Genomic DNA, 10,512 nt, shown 5'->3' with positions numbered 1-10,512 from the left:
GCATGTGGCCTGCCCGTGTGGATCTCATGGGTGTGTGGCCTGCCCGTGTGGATCCTGGAAACTTCAATTTTGGCCCCTTTTCGCTCTTTTTGCTCCCAAATGCTCTCCTAAGTATAAAAACATGAATTTAAGGGATTAAGAGTATCAAATTCACTAATTTACATCATTAATCATCCATAAACGCATTAAGAATGGGATTAAAATATGTTACATTTATGGTTTATCAAATATCCCCACGCTTAAGCATTTGCTTGTGCTCAAGCAAAATCTTCAACTCACAATTAAAATTAATTCTTTTAAACTTATAATTCTCATCAATAATGTTTCAAAATAATTCACAAATAATCATGCATTGAAAATTCAACTAAAAGAGCCCTAAAAATTTAAACAATCCAAGTCACACATTTTTTAAGACATGAAAACATAGGTATCTCCCCTTATCTAAGGACTTACCTTTACTTCAAAATCAACAAGATTTTACATCCTCACTAAATATTCACTTAAATCACTCAAAGTGTTTAAGGTTCAAAAATTAAGCACTCAAAAGTCAATTATGAAAAGTCATTACCATAGGCTTGCATGAAAATCAAATCTCCACCACTATAAAATGATATGATACACAAATCAAAAGGTCTTTAAAGGGTTGTAACAGGGCTTAGGTTAAAGGTGCAGATAAAGGCTGAAAAAGAAGGTTAGAATCGAGATCGAATTGATAAATTACCTAACTAGAAAAATAAATTAATACTGAATAATTACATCAATCAAAATTATTAAAGAATAACATGAGCTTCTTCTCAGAATATGAAATTAACTACTTCAGCTCAAAAATATAGAACTAGTAATAATTCAACATATATGTATATATATTTTTTCACTTTTTCTTTTTTTTTTGTTTTTTTAGAACAATAGATAATAAGAGAAAATTTAACAACTAAAACAAAAGAACATAGTTAAGCAACTAACCAAATCAAATCTCGACAAAAAGGGAATCAATAAAATGGGAAACAAATCTTAATGAATCAAAAAAAAAGTTATGGGTTAATATTAAAGGGTAAATCAAGAAACAGTTTGTTAGGCTTAAAGGGGGTTTACTAAGGGTTAATTATGAAGTTAGGCTTATGGGATAAGTGCGTTAAAACCTAGGTGCCTTTATCATCTCAATATATCAAATCAAAGGTGTGGTCTTAACATATATAATTGAAGCAAGTTCTAGAATAACAAATCAATATTGACACACTCGTAACCAATAATAAAGTGAGCAAGAAAAAATGTATGCTCTAAAGGCTCAAAATCTCACAAAAATTATGGCTTTTGAAGTCAATCTTGCAAATTTCAAACTTCAAGGTAATACTTCAATTTAGGGAAACAACCTAAATTTTTTATTCTGAAAATAAACTTATCATGCTTGATTCTCTAGTGTCTTAAAGCTTAAATAATCAATGCAGAATTACCTATGAATTTAATCTAAAACACATCAACGAATCATAAATTAATAAGAATCCATTCTAATAGTAATGTGAGAAAATTACTTAAACACAAGACATAATTTAGGGATTTTCTAATAATTCTATAAATAACCTCCCCACACTTAAGATGTACATTGTCCTTAATGTACAAACATATATAATCACAATATAAACAGAATATCATAAGAGAGGGAGAAAACTGAAACTGCCCTGAATATTGGATGAAATCTTCAGAATAGTGGAAAGCAGAATTGCAGTCAAATTTAAATGTAACCCATGATTCCGAGCACACTAACAAGAAAATAAACACAAATAATAAAGAAAATTAAGGGGTTATAACTTGATAAGAAACAACCATAAATCTTTCAAAAAATAATAATGGAAATAAATTGAAGAGAAAAAAAAAATAAAACAACTAAAACAAAATTAAAAAGAAAGATAAAATAATAATAATAATAATAATAATAAACCCAATAATATCAATAAACTTAAAAGGTAATTGTAATGTTAATAGTAAAAATGAAAAAATACGAAAGAAAAAAGAAAAAAATAGAAATAGAAAAATAATAATAATAATAAAAGTATATAAAAAATTTAAAAATATAAGTATAAGAATACTAAATTAATTAATTAATTAGTAAAATAAAAATAAATAATACAAAAATTAAAAATAAATAAAATAAAATAAAATTGGGGGTGATTAACCCAGTTTTCACATGGACGTGGACATGCCCGTGAGTCCAGGCTGTGTGGGTCACATGGCCATGTCGCCAGGCCATGTGTGTTTTCCTTCACTTCTCCCACACCCATGTGAAATTCCATACGCCCATGTGGTCAGGCCGTGTGCTCCACACACCCGTGTAGCCAGGCCGTGTAACTCTCTAACTTTGAAAAAAAATTAGCTCCGGGTTTCACACGGCCTAGGACACGCCCGTGTGCCCAGGCTATGTGGGTCACATGGCCATGTCGCCAGGCCATGTGTGTTTTCCTTCACTTCTCCCATGCCCATGTGAGATCCCACACGCCCGTGTGGTCAGGCCGTGTGCTCCACACACCCATGTGGCCAGGCCATATGGGTCAAAAACACACCTTTTTTTTTAGATTTTGAAAATTAATTAATTTTTAACAAAAAAATCATGAAATAATGTTAAGAAAATTAGCAGTGTTAACACCCGGGTTGCCTCCCGAGAAGTGCTTATTTAAAGTCTAAGCTAGACTTACCTCGTATTTGCACGGTTACGGTGGTTCACGGAGTCGAAACTCCTCTTTCTCACTGTCAACTCTATTATTAACATAAGGTTTTAGCCGAGTAATATTTACCTTAAAAGTGTCAAATTTAGAATGATTTACCTCGACTGTACCGTATGGGAAAATAGTCAGTACCGTAAAAGGAGTTGCTCCGTTTGCATTCAGCTCTGAAGTGGTGATTCAAGGGTCCGTTTTATCCAACAATACTTGATCGCCAATCTTAAATTGGTTCGTCCCATCTTTAAGCTCGTCATGGAGTCACTTTGGTTCATCGTGTATTCTAGGTTTCTCCTTGACGTGTGTCCGCCATTCATCTAATTCATCGATTTGTAATCTTCTTTCTTCATGATTTGTTCTGTTTTTGTTATGTAAACTGGACTGCGACTTTGTCATGTTTTTCTGAGGTGTTTTCTGCGAAGAATGTTGAGCCACAAGATTATTAACATTAACAGAAATTGTAATATCATCTCGATCACTAGATATCCTAATAGAATCACGAGCTTGGAGTTTAATCGTGTCATCACCTACACGAAGTGTTAACTTACATGTACCAACATCTATGATAGTTCTAGCAGTTGCTAAAAAGGGCCAGCCTAAAATCAACGGTATGTCACTATCCTCATCCATGTCTAGAACAACGAAATCAACTGGGAAAATGAATTTATCAATTTTGACAAGTACGTCTTCAACAATACCCCTACGAAATCTAATTGTTCTATCTTCCAATTGAATGCTCATCCTAATTTGTTTAGGTTTCCCAAGACCTAGTTGCTTAAACATTTTGTAGGGCATGACATTAATACTAGCCTCTAAATCAGCCAAAGCATTATTAACACTTAAACTACCAATTAAACAAGGAATAGTAAAACTCCCTAGATCTTTCAATTTATTGGGTAGTTTATTCTGCAAAATGGCTGAGCACACTGTATTTAGCTCTACGTGCGATGAATCATCTAACTTCCGCTTATTTGCTCAAAGATCCTTTAAAAATTTAACAGAATTTGGTATTTGCAAAAGAGATTCAATAAACGGTAAGTTAATATGTAATTATTTTCAACAGTTTAAGGAATTTACCAAATTGTTCATTTGTGTGGTCTTTCCTTGTCGCATTTGAATATGACACATGAGGTTTATATTCCTTTATGACTGGTTTTTGCTCATTGCGGCTCACCTCAACCTTACCTTTACCTACCACATCTTCTTGTCTCGATTTTGGTTCATCTTCATCTAACCCTTCTTCATCTCGAACAGTAATCACATAAAGTTGCTCCATTGGGTTAGTTTCGGTATTACTCGGTAAGCTACCTTGTGGTCGTTCTGAAATCATCTTAGCAAGTTGACCAATTTAATTTTCGAGCCCTTGAATCGACTCTTGCTGATATTTGAGTGAAGTTTCGGTGTTTTAGAAGCCAGTTTCTGACACCAAGATGAATTTTGTTAGCATCTCCTCAAGGTTCGGCTTCTTTTCTTGCTGGTAAGGTGGTGGTTGGAAACCCGGAGGGGGTGGTGGTGGTCTTTGATTTCCTTGGCCTCCCCATGAAAAATTTGGGTGGTTTCTCCAACTTGCATTGTAAGTATTACTGTAAGGATTATTTTAAGGTCTAGGATTATTACCCATATAATTCATTTGCTCATTTTCCATGATAGGACCGTAAGGTAGATTTTCTGAATTGCTCATTCCACCTCCACTCGTGTCACACTACATCATCGGATGTACCTGCAAAGAACCACATAAACCATCAATCTTTCTATTTAAAAGTTCTACCTAATTTAATAACATGGTAACCACATCAACGTTAAAAACGTCGGCTGCTTTTGTCAGTTTTGTCCTCATAACTTGTCATTGATACTTATTCAGTGACATCTCCTATATGAACTCATAAGCCTCCTCAGGTGTTTTATTATTTATAGTACCACCGGCAGCTACATCGATCATTTGCCTAGTTGAGGGGTTCAAACCATTGTGGAAAGTCTGAACCTGTAGCCATAAAGGTAGCCCATGGTGAGGGCACCTTCTCAATAGATCCTTATACCTCTCCCATGCATCTATAGGCTCTCTAAGTCCATTTTCACAAAGGAAGCGATATCATTCCTCAACTTTGTTGTCTTGGCCGGAAGAAAGTATTTCAATAAAAACTTCTCGGTCATTTGATCCCAAGTAGTGATGGAACTTCGTGGTAAGGAGTTCAACCACTGCTTAGCCTCATTTCTCAACAAGAAGGGGAATAATCATAGGTGAATGGCGTCGTCAGAAACACCATTTATCTTGAAACTATCACATAACTCTAAGAAATTGGCCAAATGAGTATTTGGATCTTCATCCTGCAAACCATCAAACTGAACAAACTGTTGAATCATTTGAATAGTGTTAGGTTTCAATTCAAAATAATTTGCAGCAATAGCAGGTCTAACAATACTCGATTCGGCCCTAGTGAGAGTGGGCTTGGCATAATCGTACATAATACAAGGAGCATGATTTTGATTTACAAGATTTGTGGCAACCACAGGAGGTAGCGGATTATTCCAATTGTCAGCCATCTCCTCGGTAATATAGGTATCGTCCTCATGCTCTTCCTCTATGTACTATAGACTCTGCATTATTTCTCTACGATTTCTACGAGCTGTGCTTTCAATTTCATTGTCAAAAAGTAGAGGTCCTGACGGGTTTCTTCTAGTCATAATCTACAAGAACCTGCCAGAAACAAACAAAAGAAATTTAGTAATTAAAAATAAAACTAAACAAAAATAAAATGCAATAAAATAAAAAATGGCTAAATTAATAAAAACCAAGCGTTCTTAATATCTTAATCCTTGGCAACGGCGCCAAAAACTTGATGATTGTTTTATGAAACACTAAACTAGACTACGATCACGACTTAGGCAAGCGCACCTATCGAATGGTAGTATAGTTATGGTGAGTCCAGAATATCGTATCCAAAAGGACTAAAAGTACTAGTATTAACTATCTTTTTATTATTTAGCCTAAAATATAAGGGATTTATTTTAATCTAAAACTAACTTAACTAATTAACTACTGAACGCGACTTGAAGAAAACTTATTACAAAGACAATACCCAGGAAACAATCCACCTAGACTTCACTTATTATTCTGACTCTGAATCAATTGATTTATTTACTTGTCTTGATCCATAGAAATCCCTAAATTATGTTAATATCTCTTTTGAAACTAAAAACAACTAACTCTAGGTTGATTAATTGAAATCTCTTTCTAATTAAAACCCCTATTGTCGCATTAACTCGATCTATGGATTTCCTTATTAGATTTGACTCTAATCTGGTAGATTTATGTTGCCCTATTTCTAGGGTTGCATGCAACTCCGCTTAATTATGGTATATCTAATAAGCACATCAACTTGAATCAATATCCTGAAAATATTAGATCAAGAATTAATAACTCATAATTAAGAACAAGAACAAGTATTTATCATTAAATTCAAAACATTAAATAATAAGATTCATCATAGGTTTCACCTCCCTAGGTATTTAGGGAGTTTAGTTCATAATGTGAAACGAAAACATCTCAAATTTAGAAAAACAACAAGGCATAAAAAACCCAAATAAACTTCGAGAGAAATTTGAATGGAGATCTTCAATCTTGAAGTGGATCTGCTTCCGAGATGATTCCAACGGCTTCCTTTGAGTAATTTCTCATTTCTGCTCCCCTTAAGTCTTCTTCCAGTATGTATTTATAGACTTTTGAATGCTCAAAAACCCTAAAAATTGGCTTTTTCTGCGTGTTTGGGAAACAGGGAGCGATATCGACATGGGCTAGCACATGGGTGTGTGGCCTACTCGTGTGGATCACATGGGCATGTGGCATGCCCGTGTGGATCCTGAAAACTCCGATTTTGGCCCCTCACTCCTTTTGCTCCAAAATGCTCTCCTAAGTATAGAAACATGAATTTAAGGGATTAGGAGCATCAAATTCATTGATTTACATCATTAATCATCCATAAAGGCATTAAGAATGGGATTAAAATATGTTACATTTATGGTTTATCACTATTATAAACATACTAAAAATATTTAATCCATATCTTATCTTACCTTTCCCATGCTTTCATGACATTATAAGTCAATGCTTATACCGATCCTTCACTTTTTCTACACCCGTTGAACCACTAGAATAATATCAGATATGCGGGAATCTCGTACACTAGGTGCCCACATGTGGTCAAACCACTACTAACTCATATCTCATATCAATGCGCTCTCAACAGTCATAAATGGTTCTGCTCACATAAGTTGTCAATTAAGACGTAGCTACGCGATGCTGATCACACAAGTTATCAAGTAACCGCAACACATGCCGGAAACTCAGCCACCGGTAGAACGTACGAGATCAACGCCCAAAATACGGTAACCCCTAATGACATGTCATTTGTATCCTATATAATCCTAAGATTCAAACGGGAAAGTCACTGAAACTTCATTGGATATTTTCGTAGAGTCAAAATATTAAGAATATAACATAAAAGCATTTCAATCAAACATAACTTAATACTAATTAAATATACGAACTTACCTCAAACACGTACAGAGAAAAACGATCGATTAATCCAATACTTTTTTCCCCGATCTAAATCTATACGTTGCTTTTATTGATCTATATAACCAAATTTAACTCATTCAAAATCCATTATATTCAATTTAATCCAAAAATCATGTTTTGGTAAAATTAAACTTTTGCCTCTTAAATTTTGAGTTCAATACGATTTAGTCCCTAGTTCACAAAAATGCAAATTCATGTAATTTAATTCAATCTCACTATAGTCGAATATCAATAATGTCCTTAGCATGCCCTGCATTTCTTTTATTTTACAATTTAACCATGAATATTTTTCTATTTTTCAATTTAACCCCTAATTGAAAAATTCATCAAAATCACATTTACTAAAGTTGTTCAACTATCATCAAGCATTCATTTTCATCCATCAAACATAAAAAACAACTAACATACGTTCATGGTAAAACCCTAGACTCTTAGCAGTTTTGCAAATTAGTCCACGGACTAGCTAGATTAAGCTACAACGACTCCAAAAACATAGAAATCATTAAAAACGGGATGAAAAATACTCACATGCATGGGAACTAAGGATGACCGAATGCTTGGATGGTCTTTAATGGCTTCCCAAGCTAATTTTTGGTTGAAACAAATGAAGGAGAAAGATGATGTCTTTGTTTTTTCTTAATTTAATTTTAGTTTATTTCACTAATTACAAAAATAACCTTAATCCTTTATAATGCTTAATTAATATCCATCTTTGTCCAGTAAAAGTAATTATGGTCTAATTACCATTAAATGCCACTCATATTTTAATTTCATAACAAATTGACACCTTTTTCTAATAGAACCTAAGTTTTGCATCTTACACGATTTAGTCCTTTTCATCAAATTAAGCATACAAACGATAAAATTTCTTCACGAAATTTTTAGATGATGCTACTATCATGTTCTATACCATAAAATAATAATAAAATAAATTTTACAATGTCAGATTTCTGGTCCCGAAACCACTGTTTCGATTTCACTAGAAACAGGCTGTTACAATCCGGGTTTTCTTCGTTCAATTTATTAAGTCGCAGTTTTAACTCTTCTCTAGCTTTCATATGAGAGCCCCTATTGGCTTTGTCCCAAACTTTCAACTTTTATTTCAATTCTTCTAAATTTTTTAGAAGATCTTTCTCACCTAATTCCCACCCTTGAATTATTTTTTCCTCAAAATATTTTTCCAAAGCCCAATCAACGTTAAATCGCCATAGGATTTCTTTATGCACTAATCTTCCCTTACCATGCATGATCATATTTACTACCACTGGACAATGATCAGAAATACTATGACTCTAGTGATGAACTGAATAGTTTGGAAATCAATCCCACCATGTGAATTTGCCACCCCTCTATCAAGTCTTTCTCGAATATCATTGCTTGGAAGCCTACCTCTCTCCCAAGTAAACCAATGACCTGTAAGACCCAAGTCGCTCAAATCACAGTCCTGCATATCCATACAAGACCCGAGTAGGCGGGTCGAGGTTCTACGAGGTACCCACTACTCGCCTCCCTAAATGCCAACATTTGTCTTTCCTCCCTTAATCTTCCCCCTGTCTTTTCAAATGAAAGTAACACCTCATTGAAATCCCACATAACAAGCCATGGCAATTGACAGCTACCTTTTAATTGTCTAAGTAAGTTCCACGATTCCTTCCTTTCATGTTCTATTGGTGAACCATAAAATGCCATGAAATGCCAGTACTCTCCCCCACTATTCCTTTGGACTTTAGCGTTTATATGGGAATTAGAAAATCTTCTCAACCTAATTGTTATTCCCTCTTTTCATCTAAGTGAGAGTCCACCTTTTGACCCATCAACACTAACATCAATCCCATTTGTAAAACCGCACATTCTTCTTATTGAGTCCATTTTTCTCAAACAAACATTTGTCTCAATTAAAAACAAAAGTTGAAGTTGCATCTGTCTCAGGCTATTCTTGAGACGTCTAACTATTCGTAGTTGCCCCAGACCGAGAACATTCCAACTTAAGATTTTCATTGCAACCAGCCGGCTCGCTTACTAGCGGCCACTGATAAATCATTGTCCAATGTTGAGATTGAATAAGGGTTGGGGTAATTTTCCTCTAGCTACTTAACACGATGCCTTTTCTTTCCATCCACGGTCCCTATTGGTCTTTCTTCAAGCTCCGCATTAGACTTTGATATCATATTATGTGCATCATCATCTTCTCGCATTTGTCTAGCAAACTCATTTATTTGGTTGACCCTATGGAATCTCCTACTTAACTCCCTCACCACACATTTCCCTTTCACACCATTATTAGCTTCCACACCTTGATCCCACATCTGATACCTTCCACGAGCTTCCTCCATATCCATATCGCTTTTAACCAAATCTTTTAGTTCCTCCCGATGCCATCTACTCACAAATACCACCTCCCTCATTGGTTGAGCTCTCAGAGAGATATCCCATCCAAACTCAGCTTCCTAAAAACCTAACGATAATCTTAGGTGGCAGAAACTTTCACCGTGCCCTAATCTCCCACACAAGAAGCAAAAGAGGGATAATCTTTCATATTGAAAAATTGAGTAAGTTGACTTATATTTGACATACGTGACTCTCTTCTTTCTCTTTAGAGGGTTTCAAACATCCAAACGAACTCTAATGCGCATAATCTTCCGAACCCCCTTTGTCAAAATTTTTGCATCATAATCCAAGAACTCCCTTATAAAGTTATCTATCGTCCCATGCCTTCCGACATTGATCCTAATGGTAAGTCATGAATTTGTACCCAAAAATTCGTATAATAAAGGGGAACTTGTAAAGGGTCCTGCCCTCTCCTTAACTTATGGAATATGATCATATGTCTATTAAAAAAAACCAATGAATGCCATCTAACATCCTTTTTAGATCAACCTCATTGTAGAATTGGAACAAGATTCACTTTTCCTCCATCTCCAAGATGGTTACCCTTTCTATAAGATGCCACGATTTTGCAAGCACATTGCTTAAAAAGGGAAAATGGACTGAACTATCTGTTAAAAACCTTTCCCACCGGGCAAAATTTGAAGTCTTCTTCGCCATCTCCATCCTCCTCTTGTCTAAGAACAAGATTGTCCTCTTGATCATCCAGATTCAGATTCGCTAGATCAGCCTCCATGCCTTGAAAAACTCGTTACTCTCACAAATTAAAATCCTTAATTGAAACCCTGATAACTTGATACTATTGGGAAAAACCCCAACCTTGCGAAATCGACAGATAAA

The 10,512-nt window shown here is 34.9% G+C and overlaps 1 non-coding gene across 1 annotated transcript; it reads left to right on the top strand.

Annotated features, from left to right (window-relative positions):
* Positions 1-4,708: 4,708 nt before the first annotated feature.
* LOC121225421 (small nucleolar RNA R71) lies at positions 4,709-4,814 on the top strand. The gene has a single exon (XR_005923303.1). It is a non-coding gene; the product is annotated as a small nucleolar RNA R71 (small nucleolar RNA).
* Positions 4,815-10,512: the final 5,698 nt, after the last annotated feature.

Source organism: Gossypium hirsutum, chromosome A03 (genome assembly GCF_007990345.1).
Source record: "Gossypium hirsutum isolate 1008001.06 chromosome A03, Gossypium_hirsutum_v2.1, whole genome shotgun sequence".
In the NCBI taxonomy this organism is placed as follows: Eukaryota; Viridiplantae; Streptophyta; class Magnoliopsida; order Malvales; family Malvaceae; genus Gossypium; species Gossypium hirsutum.
This window is presented reverse-complemented; position numbering and strand designations above follow the sequence as displayed.